General features: G+C 42.0%; 1 protein-coding gene across 2 annotated transcripts in view; it reads right to left on the bottom strand.

The window, feature by feature from the left end:
- The window catches only part of pard3ab (par-3 family cell polarity regulator alpha, b), a 262,720-nt gene that overhangs the window by 17,012 nt on the left and 225,692 nt on the right, over positions 1–20,016 (bottom strand). The gene's annotated exons all lie outside the window — the stretch shown is intronic.

Raw genomic sequence — 20,016 nt, 5'->3', positions numbered from 1 at the left:
ATCTGAAGGGTTGTTTAAAACGTGATCACCTGGCTGTTTGCTGTAAGATGGTGCCATGATCCTAGATCTAGGCAGTTAACTTGTGTGAGCAATGTTACTATTTCTGATAGTCACAAGGCCAAAAGTATGAATTCAAGACCTACATGTGAGGCTGAGATCGGGCGTTATTCTGTAAACCTGAAAAGGAGGGTGCATTTCTGAGACTTGAGGAGTCTGCAGTGTGGCCAGACTTCAATCTCAGAAGCACAAAGCCACAATATATTCTAAAGACACATGGTAAAACACAGAGATTTAAAACAGTATGACTAAAGCAGTTAATGACAGCCAGGAAATACTTGCTCCATTTAGCACAGAGGAGGAAGGAACTCCCAACTAACAGGATTTATCAGATCTTTGCCTTCACTTCAAAATCAGCTGTGACATCAACGCTGCTTCCATGGAGCTCAATCAAAGCATGCCAACAGATAGAGGGGAGGCCTCTATGGGGCGGTGTACAGTGAGTGACAGAGGCAGCTGATGGGCAGAGTCATAATCCTGTGGATAATAAATGAATGGCATCATTCACACAGGGTGTTCTTCCCATGCCTGTATGAGCATCCTTCAGACCTACCACCAACTGTACATGGCCGTAAATTTAACAACAGTCTCATTCTTCCTCATTTAGAGGATTTGGGGGCTTTTAGTGGATCAACACGCCCTTGAAACAAATTCAAAGCTGGGGGTGTCTGCATGTTTTTTTTGGGGTGGGGCAGTAAAAAGAAACAGCTGGAATACTCCCCACTCGCCACCAGCTGGTCCAAAAAGACCGTCTGAGCATGTATGGCACAGCGGAGTGCTGAGGCCTACATGGTGGAGTGATTCAAGTGGATCTTGTGTCTGTTTTGTGATGAGGGCCCTTCTGGCGAGTATTTCCAAGTGGGCTGACCCTGAGGATACAAGAGCAGCGTTGTTGGTTCACACTTCAGGGTCTCAGATGAAAGCAGCATCCCTAGCATGCACCGTGCTTCAGCTCTGTATGAAAGACTATTGGCAAGGCCAGCCAAGACATTTCAGTGTCTTAAATCTTATCAAAGTCTATCTCAACATTACTGATTCATAATAAATCACGCCTCACTCTCAATAACACACAAATTGTATTCAGTGATATCCTATCTATTTAATTCGCCAATAATTCTCATTTCATAATAATCAACTTTTTAATTAAAAGCCACTGTCTTAATGAAACATTTAATTAAGCATGGGTAGTCATGGGATTCCCATCTCAAATGTGACTATTGTACTGACTAGCTCGCCAGCCTCTTAAATAAACATTTACTGATATACCGATACACATCGTAAGAAAACAGCGAATGTCGTGAATACGTGTCACCCCTGAACGCAGCAGCTGTGGCGGTTAGTTTCTGTAATCTCATCAGATGCAGGGAACTAGGCCCTACATCCTCTGACAAAGAGAGAGCAGCTGGTGGAGCCTTTCTCTGCTGTGAAAAATGGACTGAGATGCTGAAGATGATAATCCAGGTCTATTGATCGAAGGCTCACAGACAGCTAGGAGGGAGACTGATGTCCTTGCTAACTGGTGTTGGTGGCTAACACTCCATCTGTGAGCTGCTATATGGCAACATCCCTGCTATTTACTGCAGCAACGCCACAAAGATGAGCCTGCCTCCTCAGGCAATCACACTAATCTGGGATAGATGTTGTTTCTGTTCATTAGTAACAGATTAATACTAGAAAGATCTTTACTTTGGACATTTTGCATGGACATCTTTGGACCTTAGTGAAGTGAAAGTGTATATTTCAAACCAGACTACAGTGTAACAACCGTTCTATACATAAATGTATAGAATGGTGTTGTGTGTTCATTTGCGTTAAAGTACACAACCCTTAACCATAGACACAAGCCCCAATTACACATCCACAGCAAACCTGAAGTTATTAAGACATGACCCAGCAGGGATGTATGTCCATCTTATGTCTAATGTCTGAGTCATTGCGCCGAGTGTACCTCTAGTACAAAGTCTGTGTGTAAGTACAGCCGCTCATTCTCTGGTGTATTCACTGACAGCAAGGGGGGCTTGCTGATGAGGTTCCTATTATGCAGGTGCTCAAACCGGAAGAAATCAAACATCCGAGGATAAAGAAGAAAGCTGATTTACATAAAGACGCAAGGCTAATGTCTAACTGAAGAGACACGAGATTGGGGAACTTCTGTCAGTAAGGGCGCATGCTGAAATCCCCAGACACATTCAAGGAACGGCGAGAGACATTATGAACCGTCTCTATCACTGTGGTGTAACCGACATCATGTGCTCCCTCCTGCACGCTCTACCCAGGAGTCACCACTCATCTAAACTAAACAGAGTATTTCCAGGAAGGCTGAAACAGAATCTCCAGTTGTGTTGTCGGAAACTCCAGATAATGTCCACATCTGATTCTCCTGACATCGTACGGGGTTCATATGGGTGAAAGTCTCTCCTTAAGGAGGGAAGGTGTTATTTTTGTTCGAGGATGAAGACCATGTAATGTTTTTACATGCACAGACGATGATTTAACAGTTATTCTTGGTCATAAAATGTCTGCTGGTTGGATAGTCATAACACTATTGAGTTGTGTTTGGGAATGGAGCCTTTTTTGTGGCAGATTTTATTTGTAGATCTTCAGAGAGGAGAAAATTATTGCTTAAAATGTATCGTTTTCTATAATAAGTTACACTAACAAGTGTTGTTTCACCACTGTGACTGTATTGGTGTGTAATAAGCCAATGTGGGCCTGACACTTGTAAAAGCATGACACCAAATAACAAATGAGTAGACAAAAACAAAAAAACTGTAAGCTAAAAGCTGCTGTTTTTGATTTAATATCCAGATCACAGCTACTTTGATGATGTTACATTATTACAATGAAGTTGGTTAATACATACTGTATAGGGGCGAGTTGATGCATGTTTAGTCAATCTCTCTTGGACACAAAAGGTTACATTTTTTTTAGCTTGGATACTTCTATTATTCACAGCCTCCTGGTGTCTGTTGATGCAGTGGAGAGATTAGTGGGGCCAAAAGGCCACTGTGTCTGTTGAGTCTGAGGCCATCCAGGCTCTCATTGACCCGATGCTGCTTTTACTCTGGATTACAGGCTTAACCCTGAAACATGGAAAGAGCCAAATTGATCTGCAAGAAACATAGCAATTAGAAACCAATCAATACAATATCTCCACACTTAGCAACTCATTATCAAATTGCAGGCATTTGCCTCCTTATGTCAATCGACTAAGTAAGAATAAAGTGGGACTGCATGTTGATAAACTGCACAAACAAATCAGTATGCAAGGGAGACAAACAGCTGAGCAAAATTCCTCATTCTAAGTGAGAGCTCGTGTTGACAGGGAAGTTAAGAGGCTAATGAATCTAGCTAACATGTTCTGTAACCCTCACACATGCACATTCGCGGCCTGGCTCGGATCAAACCGCTCTCTTCTCAGAGGGCACAGCACTGGCTCGGCGCCAACATGCTGCGCCAAGCTTAGTGGCCGAGTGTGTTTTTGTGCGCGCGTGTTCATCGGGAGAGAAATGTGGCACTTAAGTTGAGTTGGAGAAATACTACCAGGGAGGATAAGTCTCTGGGCAGCGTTAACAACAAGCTCCACAGAGAAATGTAGGTTGATTTGAATACACGTTATTCATTGACTAATTAGTCAGGATCTACGGTAATGTGTGATGAATCACTGGAAATTAGTTTCTGCTTGTTCAACAGTTGATATTAGAGTTGGCATGATGCTTTGACGGAAGGCTTACGGAGAAACAATAGTGTTAAAGGAGTATTCAACATTCAGAACATTAATATGGTAGCAAATATCTGCTATGTAAAAATATGGTGGAGTAATTGCATCCTTAGCAGAGAGGTCTGTGTGTGTGTGTGTGTGTGTGTGTGTGTGTGTGTGTGTGTGTGTGTTGTAATCCGAGCTTCACTGTTCCTTTGTTTGGTTAGCCGGTCCGGCCAGGAAAATATGAAGGAGTTTGCCAAGCGAAACGAATCAGCGTTGCTGTTGAGGCGTATTTAAGTGCGACGAAACAAGAAGCGACTGTGCAGTGTTTACAACATGGCGGCTTCCACGGATGAGATGAGCGTAGCCATCGAGCAAGTCGTTAGCTAATTCTTCTTTCTCTTGGATCTTGGATCCACCTGAAATTGTGCCTTTTATACGTAAATTCGCATTACAAAAAAATATCCTTCACCGACATGTTTATCGACGCTGTTAGTACGTCATACGCTTCACTGATCTGATTGGCTGATTTGGCTCGTATGTTGGTGATAGACAGATGGTTTATCCAATAATAGAATAGAATAGAAATACTCTATTGATCCCAAGGTGGGAAATTTCAGCAACCAGTGTTTTCGCCACTTCCAAAAAGATCTACAAATGAAATTTCCAGATGGATATGCTGAGCAAATGAGAATGAAACCATCTGGCGGAGTCAGGTTAGCTGCGTGTGCATGTGGCCGTCACAAAACATTAGTATTTCACATATTGGGGAGCAGTCCGTGTGGAGGCAATCCAAGCCCACTTGTTTTATTCTCAGTATTTCAAGTACAGCTGGAATGTCTTTCTTCTTCCTCCCTTTAAGAGTTTAACTTTTAAAAGCATTTGCATTTTTGAAACACTGCCTAACAAACTTTGTGTGTTTCACTCCATAAGGGATATGCATTGTTTTGGGAAGTAACTATTTTGTGTTTTCCTCAAGCCACTATTGTAAAAAAAAAAAAAAGGAAAAAAGATTAATTCTGTGCAGCGCATGAACCCTCACACAGATCCCTTCCTGCAAATTACAGTAGCATTCATTCTGAGCCTTAGTAATCCCACAGGGTGTCAACACTTGTGCAAAGCAGACAGTAAACATTGGAATCCATCGACGGAACGGATTGAATTTAATTGGTTTTCAGTTTTATAGGGCATTTTTATTTTTCCAGGGGCCCTGCTGGTCAGAAATGTCATAGATGGTAATATAGTATTTGACTGGTATTAATGCACGAACACATAAACACACATGTTTAAAGCAAGATGGGTAACTGCTCTATGATTTCAAGCTATGGCGCCACTGGAGGCAATAATGGCGTGGCACACAGCAATATACCTCCTCTTAATTCATGGGACAATTTCATGCTTGCACACAGCAGCATATCGATGTTGGCCAGCTCGATTACAAGCAAATAAATTGGACTGCGTTCCTTATATCTGTAATCCTGCCCTACTTTTAACAAAGGTGGGGAGCACACTGTCCTATGTGGGTCCATTTAAGTTTCATTACTCAAATCCCTATTGGATTGTGCGGTTTGAGTCACATTTGAATATATCACTGTAATATCTGCAGGTGCATTTCACATGTGGTTTAGCAGGAACTCCAATCCCATTTCTCTACAGATGCAGCGAAATACGTTTTCTCTAATATGTTGTGAGATTGAACTCCACGTCAAGATTAAAATGAGGGGAGATTGTGTTGGATCTAATGCTATGAGATGCAACGTAAAACAAGCGTCTAAAAATCTGTTACTGTGACTCAACAATGTGTTTTGTCAAGGCTGACAACATCAGTGGTACCTGCTCCATTGTGTTCATTCATGACCTGTTGGTATGGTAACAGATAGCCATGGAACCAGCGTTTAGTTAGAGACACATCATGCAGTCGTTAGAGTAATGGCTGTGTTTGCACAGTAACAAAGGAAGAAGCAGTCTGACTTTCAAAGCACTGCAAAACATCACTGGGAAGATGTCAGGGAAGAAAGTAGGTTGGAAGAGAGTATGAGGCATTCTGGTGACGTTTAAAGAACGAAAATAACAAAATGATTGTTATAATAATGAAGTAAAAAAAGTACACAGAAACAACATTTGTATGTTAAATGCTTGACTGCTTATTCTCATCCGCCCCTCTGGCGTGAACTAATATTCATCAGTTTTCATTTATTCATTAATTGTATTAATTTTTTCCCCCTGTCCCTTCAAGAGTCTGTGCAAGCCACTGCTTTCAGTCAGAGATTCCACATAGTAATGTCACTGCAGACAATATTGTGGGATATTTTAGCAGAAAAACTAAAAACTGTAGTTAAACTTGACAGAGGAAGCACTAGTAAATTTAAATGATCTGATATGATCAATTAAGTGCTGTGTTCCTTGTATGTAAATGCACCCAGCAGAGTAACAGATCCACTTTCTGCTATGTTTACATTTTGGAGAATGTTATTCATTTTTTCCGCATTTTGTATGTATGTATGTTATTTCACGTAACCGCAGCCACAAACCAACCGCAGATTAACGCGCACGGCAACTTGGACAGTGCTGCCAGAAACAGGTTGTGATAACAAAACAACGAAAAACAGAGTGAAAATGTTACATGTAATGTAAAGAGGGAGAAATATGGGGGGAAAACAGGGGGGGGACCGAGAGATTACAAAGAAAATCTGGGGTTTAAAGGGTTAATCGGGAGGGTTGGCAAGTATGGTACTCGCCACCAAGTCAAACTGGTCTTAAAATAGTGTCAAAGAAAGAAAACTATCTCAAGTCTATCTACCACAGCAAATTGCCCTTCTTCCTTAGAATATTCTTTATGTATGATATCCTTTTTCTCTGTAAACCGTATCCTCATCTCACCCACTGAATTGCAGTTTGCAGCATTGGAATACTAAATAAGTAAATGGATGTCTGATCGTATTCATGTTAACACTGGCTCCCAATCTGAGAAGCCACCGCAGTTGTTGTGTTTTGATGCAACGGTGACAAAACAGAGTTTAATCTCATCCATCACTGACAGACGATCCTTGTAGGGAAACATAATAAAGGCAAGCAGCTAAAGCAGGACAAGCAGGTGATGGAGGGCGAAACTCAAGCATATATGAATCTGTGCAAATGTTCATGCACCACATACATACTCAACAGACATGTCTTGCTTTCAATTCACGTCTGTCTCAGTCCCTCTCTCTATTCATCTCACACACAGATATAAACACACACTCTTACTGTCTCTATCGCACCTTGCTTCATTGCTCTCTCCCCTTCACACTGACACTGACTTGAGGGTTAACAGCAGACAGCATCCATCACAGCACACCATTCGATCAATCAATGGACAGATCTGTGCTGTCAGATAAGCCACTTATTGTAATGTATCTGAGCTTCAAAACGCCGTTACCATCTCACCAATCATAACTAATGCTTACAGACCACTAGTTTTTGTGATTCACAGCCTATAACCATGATTCAGCACATTCAGTCACCTGGGGAAACTGTAACCAGGCAACAAGGTTTGGATAAAAGGTCTTCTGAGCTAACGGCTTTACCACAGCCAGCATTGCACCCTACTAATTATTCCTTTCTGTGTCAACATGGCAGTAAAGTAGGCTCCTCTAGCCCATTAACTTGTAGTGGTGCTTTAACAACTCTTTAGAGGAGGGAAAACTAGTTTCAACCTGCCTGTGCCCACAAGAGCTGTGTTTTCCTACAGGTTGTGCAAATTATGGGCAGAGTTGTTTGGGCATCTAAAGTGATATGAAGGAGTGAGGGGAAGAGGAGGGAGTTTTAAAACCAGCAGGGTGAGTGTGCTGTCTTATCAGCAGTGGATTACGGAGGCATTAAAGAGTCCCACTTTCTTTTTTTACATTTTTATGAGGTCTCAGCTAAACTCAACATTGATAACAAGGCCTGACTTTTTCATGCTCATGAATAAAGTTCAGTCTAAAACGACATTTGCTAAAGTTCTTTGGCTTCTCACGCTGGCAGATCGTCACAGTTTCACTGTAAGATTCCTTCTTTGTTTGAGGCAGTTGAGGAAAGAATGGAGTCAAATATTTAAGGTTTAGCTTTAGTTTTTGTCAGGATGCGGGGGACCTAAGTGGTCACTTCAAAGTCAGTGTTTAAAGGTGTGTTTTTGGGGATTTTTATCTGTGAAAGGTGCTCGATAAATACACTTTACTTACTTACTTAATGTCAAACGAGGACATCATGAGCTAGAATAAAACATATAAATGACCAAGTATGGCTATATTTTCTTTAACTTAAGACTTACAAGGTAGAAGACTGCTGTTGGCCCAAGTTAGCCTAATTGGTAGCCTAAAAACCAGTCAAATCTGCAGAGCTCATGTTTAATTTGCTTTGGCACATACAGTAGGTCTGGCCCCCATCACATTCAGACAGATTTCCAGCAGACCTGACCCTGTGCAGACCAAGAATAACCATTTATCTCACATGAGGTTTAAGATGATGACTGACAGAGGAACTTTATGATAGAATTGAATCACCAAACGTAGCTACTGACTGGCGTTCTCTGTCCAGTGCAGCTTAGCAGGCTCACAAAACTCTGATCAAACTGTCAAACTAAGCAGCACTGATCGTATATGATTCAGGATTCTGTTACTGTACTGCCTATTTCTCTTATTTCTATTATTTTTCTGCTCTAAAACGGACCAAGCACCTTGCCAACTTGCATGCTTCACTCAGCGCTATGTCGTTTCATTGCTCTGATTGGTTGCAGGTCTATCTAATTGTGTTAAAAGGCATTTTGGTCTGCATAGGTGAAAACGCCCCTTGCAAATTAAAGAATGACCTGACAGATTTCAGACTTATACGCATTGGCACATTAATCCCGCAAAGCAAGCCTACATACAGTAACTGGTATTTTTTCTTGTTTAAATATCAGGGAAAATAAAATCTGCTGAAAGGAACTGTAATAATGACTTTGAAGCTATTGGATGCACTAAAGTCATAAAGGCTAAAGAAAGCAGATTCATCCATGTATGTATCAAAGACTGAATTACACAACGCAGCCTAAATTAGCCAGCTGCCACAATGATCTGTCGTTAGGGCTCGGAAAATACGACATTATTCACAGCAACCGAAGAAAGGATTCATCTCTTCTATGACAGAAGCATGGATCACCCTTTAAAGGCAGGAAAGGGAAATGAGGGGCGAGACAGAGAAAGGGATAGTGAGATAGCAGTCATTCGGGCTGCGGCGGAGGCGATTGTAACTGAAGGAAATAAGTAGAGCGAGGCTAAATTAGAATTCCAATGCCAATTTTGGTGAGAAAGGTAAGGGTTTGATGGATACCTATCGCAGGCTGATCATTTTGGTGTGGCGTGGTCTTGGGAGGGGAGAGTGTTGGAAGAAATGAAGGGGAGAGGAGGAAGATTGACACAGAGAGAAAAAGGAAATCAAATTGGAGCAGTCTAATTTCTAGGGAAGGCATCTTAGTCCAGCTCGTATGGCGCTCTCTCTTTCTCTCCGTCATGGCGACTGGGGGGTGACGGATGGACGTCTCACTTGTAATGATTCCAATTTTCAGAGAGCTCTGTAACACTGGCCGACGGAAGCATCAGCAGCATCTGATAAATCATAATCTAAGTCAAATTACGATCCATTATCATCAGGAGGGAAGGGCCTTTTTTTATGTTTTGGGGCAGCATTGGAGGGAAAAGAGACTAGAGGCATCTTGTGACGGGAGGCAATTTTGAGAGAGAGAGACTGAGTATCTGATGTATGATTGCCATGGTAATGCGTGTCCTGGATGCCAGGGAGACTGCTCAGACGGGGGCTGGCATTCTGGAAATCCATGATCTTGACATGAGCCCATTCTCACGTGCACGTAAACCCTCGATATCACTACTCTTTATTACTGTATTACTGAACTGTGTTTTTGAGGGGCAATCTTTGCCAGTGTAAGGAGGAGATATTCACAGGAGTATTTTTTAAATGTTGCATACACTTTATACTTATTATACATTTGTTTTTAGTTTTGACAAAGGCATAAAAATGTCAAATTACGGGATTGTGACTCATGCCTGCTCCCATCTCTAGAACAATTCAGTTGGCAAATAATCCCACGAACAATACCTGAAACAGCAAAAAATAAATAAAAAATGGGAATGGAGCTAAAGTGCAGCACAGGTTCAGCAAGCCCTCATTAAAAACCGGGACTCTACACACCGACTTCATGAAATATTCAATATGCTGTAGCTTTTGGAGGCAAGGACATGTTTTCCAGACCACCAAAACAAATGTGATTTTGTGCAGAAATACAAAGATAAACACCAAATCACAAATTCTGCTTTGTAAGCACCTGGAGCACTACAGTTACTTCCCTAAAAATAAGATACGTTGGAAAGGCCAAAAACAGCCCTCTCTTTAACGCTTGAGACCCTGAGCTTTTAACACACAGCAGTAAATGTTGATGCAATGGCTTTCAGACTGAAAACAGTGCTGCCTTAAAAGGTTTCCAAGTGAGACATAAAATCTGATCCATTAAGTCCATGTTTGAGAAACAGATAAATGAAGCTTTATCAGACACCAAAACAGTGCACACTGGCTTATCATACTATGGCACAGGATTTACAACTATGGAAGGATATCAAGAAAACTTTTTTAACTTTTCTGTTCGCCCACCTTGCAATTATTCAGATGAGCAGGCTTTCCTACAGTGCTTCGGCCTGTCTGAACGCAGCTTTAGTATACTGTAAGTCGATGTACGTCTACTGATTTCTGCTACTTTCACAAACTTGGGAATTGTGTTCCAAAACAAAGTGCAACTTACCACAATGGGATCAAGAATAATAAGCCCCGAACAGCGCTCCCCGACATAATTTCCACCCCCCACACATGTTGATATGTGATTACCACATACTTCTCTGGGGATGAGCTGTGGATCTAGAAATAGTCTCACTAGGTCAAAGGTCATTGAGCCAAAAAAGCCACAGGATATGCAGGGCTCAAGTGTGGAAACTTGGGAACTACAGTGATTTGGTTTCTTTTTTTCTTCTGTGATTACCTTTGATATTTGACACTAAGGTCAACGGACCAGTTAATCATCATAGATAAATATCATAGACTGTATTAAAAAATGGAGGTAGCATGCCCATCGAGTCGGCATCTTGTCAGACTTTGACTCCTCCTCATTTCCTCCTACTAAAAAAGTTCATTGATGTAACTTGGGGGGGGAGGGACATACGTCTGTCTGTCTGACGTATACCTCCAAGGAGAAGTGAGGGCCAGCGGCTAGCTGTCACTCAAGAGGCCGCACCCCTAATTATTCAAAAACTTTAACCTCCAATAAAATAAAAACTAACCTGGTACAAAAAATTCACTCCCCTCAGTGTTGTCATAGAGATATGACTTTAACATACAGACTAGAATGTTTTTGTACCAGGCCTTAAATAGGTTCAATTATGCTTTGATGGGGGTCAATGAGAAAATGCTCTATTGTGCAAACTAGTGGCCACTTGGAGAACTGCAGTTTTTGGCACTTCCTTATTGGATCAACCAGGAAGTTGCTGTGGAGGGGCTTGATAAACACCTGTAGGCAAGTATGGCTGCCTACAAGAGCTTAATTTTCATTCCCTGTTAGTAACATTGCCATTTTTCAGAAATAGCTCCTTCTTCTGCCTTGGCTTTTTTATTTGGCTGTTTTCACTTAACTAGAAAAAAATGTGGTTATTGGACTTTACATATTATGGTTTGGCTCAACCACAAAGATTATGTATGCCTTCTCAGCTGTTAAGCTCCTCTGAAATAATGTTACTCTCTCACTTCAAACATTGACTTCTGGTTAACCTCTCCTGGTGCAACATATGTTACAGTTGTCTAACTTCACATCTGTTAGCTGAAATCTCCAGAGTCCCAAAGTCATCTTAAAGGAAATCCTGGGTACCCTCCTCCCTGTCCTCCACCCGCAGATCCCAGAGAACCAGCTGCAGCTGAGAACGCCACCAGGAACTGCAGACATGCATTAAGACTTTCCTGCGTCTCCTCCAGACAAACGTTTCAAAGGAGGCCAACCATGAAACACTCATAGCATCAGCAGGGTACAGACGCTTCCTCTTTCTTGCTTTCTTGCCCCCATCCTCCACCTCTTCCTGGCTTTCAACTCAACACAGCCTTAACTCCCGATTGTGCTGACCACTGGGGCTGTTCACAGGTGGGGATTCTGTGGGATTTGGTGAGTCAGGGAGGAAATTAGTTCAGGAAGTAAACTGAAGAAGGGGAGGCAAAGTGGAATAGCTTACAATTTGTCACTATTTGTCTTCTGTGAGTGTGGGTGGCTGGCCAGCGGTATCGTTCTAATAACGCAGAGATCCTCTGGGCAGTAGAAGTTACGCACTATAGCTTTAATTGGCAACTATTTTGGTAATCGATTAGTCGTCATTTTTCAAATAAAAATGTCACACATTCAGTGGTTTCAGCTTCTCAAATGTTAAGATGTGTTGCTATCCTTTGTCATACATCAAATGAAACCTTTTGGACCTTTGGTCAACTAAAACAAGTGAGTGCATTCACAGATCTCCTTGAGCTGTAGGAAACTATATCGACCCTTTCTTACTATTTTTACGTATCTTATAGACCAAACCAGTAAACAAGAAAATAATCCGTCCATTGAGTGATAGTTTAAATAATTGTGAGTGACAGCCCTGAATGATACCCTTTAAGTTTGCCAGAGCAATAAAAGGCCACAGTGCATTCTTCTATGAACAGGTGATACAGTGAATCCCCTGGAGCAGCTGACTGAGGATCTCCTACCCTCCCCACCTCTGCTACTGTCTACTTCCTGGCAGACAAAGCTCCCAGACTGCTGTCAAAACATCTCCTAGCAGTGGCTGATTGCACCAAGGGTGTATGTGTACAAGGGCTTGTGTGTGTGTGTGTGTGTGTGTGTGTGTGTGTGTGTGTGTGTGTGTGTGTGTGTGTGTGTGTGTGTCTGGACTCTAGAGAACACAAAGTCTGTTGGAAGGGTTGACGAGGTCACTTCACTGAGGCTGCGTGTATGATGCTCTTTATTTCTTCCTTGCATACTCGTGCATGTACTTGTCATCTCTTTTACATTTTTTATAATGCTATTAAAACTACTGCTTAAACAATTACTTGCTTAGTTATTGACAAAGATCTTCTCAGTTTTATTGTATTATGATTTTAATAGCTTTAGGTTTTGGAGTGTTAGTCGGACAAAACAAGCAACTGATGAAAATGTTCAACTGATAAAACAGGTGTAGCTTGTGCTTTATTATTCGAAATGAAAGCCAAAGCTTAAAAAGGAAATAGACTGTAAGTGGATCTGTAGTCCTAATGAGTTTAGTAAACCAAAAATGGACTAAAGGGGCCTTTTGCTTTAATGAAATGAAATGTCTGAATTAATCTGAAGGCAGGGACACACCAAGCCAACAGTTGGTCAAAGCTTGGCTGACGGTGAGCGACCATTGCCATAATTCTTGCAGTGTGTCACGCTACCACTGCCTGTTGGTACCGTATAGAAAGTTTTCCTCTCATGCAGGTGCACAATGTATGTACTAGTTGGCCGTTGGCTGTCTTTGCTATTCATCACAAAGTGCAACTATTATGGTGAGACAAAGGCGACGCAACAGTCAGCCTTAATCGCCACTAGTTCTTTGATGTCGACTTGTTGTGTCCCTGCCTAAGAGTGGTCCCACAAAAAGACACCTTTCTTTGTATGGTTGAATAACAACCCCCCAAAAAAAGCTAAAATTAAACTAATACATTTCAATTTCAGCCAGTAGTCTGAAAAAAATCTTTGAAGACCCACAGAACCTCTGTTGTACCTGATGCAACAGAGAGACATATGCACCCACATAAAAAAAGCATGCAGCACGAGTGCCGCCCATCAGACAGCCCCATGGAAAACTCAAAGGGTGTCAGGCAGATAGCCGTCACATGGTTCTCCATGGTTCAGATCCCTCTGGGGGGCTGGGTGCTGTCTAGAGAAGGCTGTCAAGATCCCTAGATGGGAACTCTTTTTGAAAGGATGGAGGGGAAGACATGAGGTTGAGGGTGGAAGATAAAGGAGTGGGGGAGAAAGACAGTAAAGGAAGGAAGGATTGGGGGGGGGGGTGTCATGGTGGAGGCAGAGAGAAGAGGGTACAAAGAAGGTGAGTTTGTGGGGGGAAAGATGTGATAAGAGGTGTGAAGAGATAGGAAACTGTATTTATTTTTTCTATATGATCTGCTTATTCTCAAAACAGCAGCAGACAAGTGAAGTTTCATAGTATTTTTATATCATGTATTTCTGATTTTCTGGCCAACCTTATGCTGAGATAAGGCAGAAAAATATCCAAGATAAGGAGAGAAAGGCAGGATGACATGAGGTTTGAGTCCAGGGTGTTGTAGATATGTGCACAGCAAATTGTTTGGGGATGATGGTTGTTATTTTTCATCGTGTGATACTTTTAGTGAAGGTGAGGCTGTCCTTCTTCTTATCTGCTTACATACGTTTGTTTACATGAATAGCGGCCTGATGCACACCTAGTAGATGTAAAGTTTGCTTCCCCGCACACCAGATTTTGCACCCTGATTTTATCAGTGGTGAAACATTTAATGACGGAATACATCGAGAAATTTGGATTTCAATGACACAGAAAAACTGAAAATAGCAAATACAGGGAAACAAAGAGAAACCTGGATGAGAGGAGTGGAGGAAGTATAATGTTAAGGTGCTCCATCCAGATGGGTATCTAATTAAAGAAGCCTCAAGACCAGGTTCAATGCTAAATTCTGCAAGTCTCTGGATATCTACTGGAGGGGTGAACACCATTCTTCCATTGAGTGTATTGATGGTGATGGAGAAACCATCATCACTCCAAAATCTGGGATCTGGTGACCATGAACACTTGAAATGGTCCATAAAAGTTATGTTCCACACTTTTTGACTCCGTCTATATCTGTTTTAATTCCACACTGCATAGGAGTACTGTTGCCACTGGATCAGACTGTGTTTCAAACTTATTTTGAGTGATGATTCATGTGACTTTTCCTGTATTTGTGGCCGGATCAACTAAGATGCACTTTGCTTCAAAAGTCTGATAAGGACTTTAAAGTAGGCGTTGAATTATTCAGATGGTGGACATTCAGCCTTTCTGGGCTGAAAAGAGCTGGAGAGATAGGGTGAGTTTTTGATTCTGAATATATAATTCTGATCATTTTTCATTTAAGTAGGCGCCGGAGAGAGGTTATATGGGAGATAGTGGCAAGTCAAGGGATGATGAAAGGAGGACTGAAGGGTAGGAGGGATATATTTATATATCAGGGCAGACAGTAAGGAGGAGAGGAGCGATAAGACTGAATGAAAGCACAAAAGGCAGAGGAAGGGCCGGGTGAGGGCCCTCAGAAAAGACTTCAAAGACATCAGAGTGGATGGAGGATGTTGGGGAGAAGGTGAAGGGACTGTTGATGGGGAGGCAGGGATGCAAACTATGGCCGCATGCACACTAAGCCAGCTAAATCTGAAAACCACTAAAAACATTTTTAGCCAGCTTAGGACAAACGGAGTCTATGTCATGGTTCTGTGGAGACGACTGAGCCCCCAGGCGTCGGAGGAATTGAATGAGGGAGAAGGCAGGCGCGGGTGCAGGCTATGTTCTGGCATGAAGTGAATTAATCCCTGGCGGTCCTGCAGCCAGCTGCTGACACAGACTGGTTTTATAGCGAGCCAGGGGGCCATAAATAAGGTATTATGGGTATAGGGGGATGTGCTGGGTTTAAGTGTGCCACTTTAAAAGGCCCTTTCGCCATTAGTTGTGTGTCCAGGCTGTTATGTGAAGTGATAGAGCGATGTGTGTGTGTGTGTGTGTGTGTGTGTGCGCGCGCCGCCGACCTCACTGTGGCAGAGCTGTATTTCAAGGGGCCGGCTGAGACACAAGTCCCCGAGGGACCTGCCGTCTCAAAAACCATGATTCCCCTCTTCCCTGTCTGCGCTGCTGTTAATCATTTTGTAAGAGCTGGTGTGTAATGGTGGCCATCTCATCATGGAACAAAGCTCTTCAATCACTTGAAATGTATTTTACATTGTACCGTGGAGGCTTGGGACAATTCGTCCTTCAGTTATTTGTCTCGGACATTTTCATATCTTCTAGCGTTCTACACATTAGACTTGCAATTTAATGTTGTCTCAGTTCCCCTCTCTCCTATCAGCTCTTATTATTTGCAGTCTGCCTCCCTTCCTTTGTATCTCAGGGACATTTGTACTGCTAGGGTACATGACAGGACAGAAACTGCTGTCATGTACTGCATATGTATATTTACATTGTACTTGTGTGACTTGATTTGTCTGGTTATGCGGTGTGCATACTAAAAAAGGAGCCGTAAGGATAGTGAACACTGTGGGATATCTGAAATACACAAACAATCTGCTTTAAAGTCACATGATGTGAAGTCCACGGATCTGGATCTGGTAGAATTTAACACTGCACAAATAATGGATCAAGCAAGAAACAATTTACTTTCAGGTCACATACAAAAAAATGTTCTCAGAGAAAGAGGAGGGTTATAATTTAAGAGAATTGTTTAATTAAAAAGAAATATCTCACCATGATGAAGAGTGTGTGCATTTGGTGATGTACAAAACAATTGGTTTTGAGAGGTACAGGGACGAGGAAGGGTTGGTGGCATGGATGTGAAGTCAGTATTAAATCGACTTGACAAGGAGTGGATATTTGGTCGAGAAAATTCAGATAGTTGTTTAAGTTGGATATCGGATAAATAGGATTTAATTGTTGTGGAGAAGGGGTGGGACCAGATAAATGAAAACTTCTTCCTGCTTACTTTATGTTGTTTATGAGAAATGATATACTAGGTTTGTTATTGTGGACTGTAAACAACTTTATCAGCAGTAGCTCAGTCCATAGGTAACTTGGCTGAGAACCGTAGGGTCGCTGGTTCAAATCCCTGTGTGGACCATGTATGGAGCGTGGACTGGTGGCTGGAGAGGTGCCAGTTCATCTCCTGGGCACTGCCGAGGTGCTGTTGAGCAAGGCACCGAACTGGCAGCCCCCTCACTCTAACATCTCTCCTTAATTGTGTGTGTGTGTGTGTGTGTGTGTGTGTGTGTGTGTGTGTGTGTGTGTGTGTGTGTGTGTGTGTGTGTGTGTGTGTGTGTGTGTGTGTGTGTGTGTGTGTGTGTGTGTGTGTGTGTGTGTGACATGATTAATAATAAGGGTGAAAAAATTTAATTTCCCCGTTGCGAGATAAATAAAGTAACTCTTCTTCTTCTTCAACAACCCCCTTAACTCACATCTACAGGTATAAAACATAAACAACCTGTCAGCATATTTTTCAAGTTTTCTTCTGCACAACGTACAACATAACAGGCAAACTATCAGATCAGCAGAACATCGACTTTCATAGGAAAATCGAATCAAATACGGTTTAGTATTTGTCATTTCCATGAAGCATATGGTCCATGAATGCTTAGCTGATGCAGGATCACAGTATGTGCAAATACAGGGTTTGTTTGAGCCTTTTCAGGGTCAGATGGGTGGAGTCAGTCACAGTGACAATCATTACCGTGTATTATGAATTCAGTTATTTAATTAAGTTAATCTAATGTACTTTTCAGTGATTAATCATGTCTGAGTGCTGCACTCCACCCTTCTGGTGCTCCCAAGAGAAACAAACCACTTGGAATTATTTGCAAATTACACTGCATGATCCAGATCTGGTTTGCAGGAAGACAGCTGCTCGTGATGCGCTAAAGAATAGACTATCTATCAACATATAAATACCACTTGTCATACCTTCTTCTGTGAGTGTGTGATCGCTGGGTTTTCAAGGTCCACGGAGCGTGAAAATTCACAAAATTTGACAGGATACAACGGTTAGTTAATTCCAACATGTGTTCTTTAAAAGCAAGTCCCCCCCCTTAAAATAACTCAGGCAACATGACAGGGATAATAGAATTTCTGTCTCTTTCTGGATTAGTGTTAGTGATAAAACATTCACAGCCAAATCTACCGTTCATGGAGGGATTAGCACACAAAATCTGGATGTAATACATATGGCATTAAATGTTAATGTACGGAAATACCTGCTAAAATGCATAAGCTTCCTTTTGTTGAGGATTACTTATCACTTAATGATACAACGCGAACAGTGAGTAAGAGACCTATAATTGGACATGCGAGTGAGCAAGAGTCAAATGTGTCTCTGTAGGTGGAAATGCCAGTAACACATTCAGGTTCAAAATATGGAAATCACAGCAGGAGCTCATTTGTCAGTTTGTATTTTAGGATTTCAGATTTTCATCTTTTGGGAGACGCTGAATATGTTCTTAAAAAAACAAATCACCACCACTTTAAAAAAACATTTTTTGAAACAATGAAATGATGACTTTCAGGTTCAGTAACAAATCTAAACCAGAATGACTCAAGGTATGAATGCAGGACTGGTAGAAACCTCAATTTTAGACCAGCAACATCACCAAAACACGGATATCTAGACTGTTAAAATACTACCCATATTTCGCTGACAATGACAAACTGCTCCTGTGGCTGAAGACTGATTATAGAGGACAGCATGCAACCCTGGAAACTCTTGATTTCCTCAAACGGCACAACTGTCGAGTCAAATGGCGATGAAAAAGGAAATAGGGAGAGGGAGAGGGGGAGAGAGAGCGAGAGAGAGAGAGAGAGAGGGAGAGAGAGAGAGAGAGGGAGAGAGGGAGAGAGAGAGAGAGAGGGAGAGGGAGAGGGAGAGATTTTGTGTGTGTGGTTGTCATCACTGCTTCCTGTATACGGCTACGGAAATCAGATCCAGAGGGAGGGGAAGGTCAGGGCAGCCCTTTCCCAACCTCGGTGCACTGTGAGTGGGCTTCGCTGCCACTGGAGCGCCCCTCGTGGGACAGATCGTTTACCCCGAATTCTCTCATCCACACATGCAGATATGCTCGTACCCTCATGTCTTTTATAAAGTAAGAAACATTTCTGATATTTGATGAACTGACATTTACTAAGAAAAAACAGTTAAAAGTTTCTCAAATGTGAGAATTGTGTGCTTAGCTCTACTTTGATTAATTGTAGATTGAATATTTTGGGGTTTTGGACTGTTGGTTGACAAATTACAGGACTTTCAAGACATGACGTGATAGGCCCTTTTTCTTACCAATTATCCAATAATAACGGCACATTAATCTTTGTGTCCTTGACTCAAACACTGGATCTCCCCTCTCGTTAAAATGCATTCTGGACAAAGAGCACAGATGGACAAAACCTCAAAAGTGCCGCGATCGAAGCGACAGACTTGTCAAAGCAGAGAAAAATCCCTTCTTGATGCAGTGATCTCCTGTCATTAGGCTACGTCCACAGACGACTGCCCGGCCGCTGACAGTGAGTGATGAACAGCGGATAGCAAAATCCTCAATCAATACAAATCTACATAACACACTCCAAATACGTTGTCGATAAAGCCTCAGTGGTGTGACCTTACTGACTCGTTTCATAATCCCACACAATCACGGCATGTCGCTGGGGTCACGCTGTTCCATACTGTTCTATGCCGTCTAATGAAAAATAAAATAAAAAAACCCTAAAGACTTTCAGATGAGGGGGTCCTCACTGATTGGTTTAATTGATTGGCTGGTAAGCGGAGTGAGTAAGAGAGTGAGTGTGCGGCTGTGTTGCCGTGACATAAATCAAGTGTTAAAAGGACATTCACAGCGACTCCAGCGCATATTGATTAGGCATTATTTGTACTAACCGGCCTAAGGGAAGAGAGGGAGGGGCTGTACTGGATGTGTTGGCAATCTATTATGTGAAGGGAAGAGAGGAGGATCGATAGGTCTCACACAGGTTGGGCTGGCCAACTAAACCACTACTTGTACCACTGAAGTCTAAGAAAAAAGACCTAGCATGAGTGAAGCAGTGGTCTTTGCGTTAAAATGAAGCAAACACCTCCTCACAGGTTGCATACGTCTAGAGTTTGTGAGCGGTTTAACCATAGATTCATTTGTCCTTCTCATAGTGTTTATTTGATTCATTTTAGAGCAGGATCTATGTTGTAATATGTGTAAATGATAGAAACTTTACTTTTCTATTGTGTCAATCATCTAGAGAAGTTGAGAAGGAGACAGGTTGAAAGAATGGAAAACCCCAAATACCTTTAGAAATTTAGAATAAAAATGCCCTGGCTCACGCATAACGATTTGGAAAAGATTCCCTCCTTCACCAATGAGCTAGAAAGCTGTCAACACTTCATCGCTGCTTCCT

The sequence above is a fragment of the Echiichthys vipera genome (genome assembly GCF_963691815.1).
Source record: "Echiichthys vipera genome assembly, chromosome: 15".
In the NCBI taxonomy this organism is placed as follows: domain Eukaryota; kingdom Metazoa; phylum Chordata; class Actinopteri; order Perciformes; family Trachinidae; genus Echiichthys; species Echiichthys vipera.
Note: the sequence above shows the minus strand (reverse complement) of the source record. Positions and strands in the feature narration are given on the sequence as shown.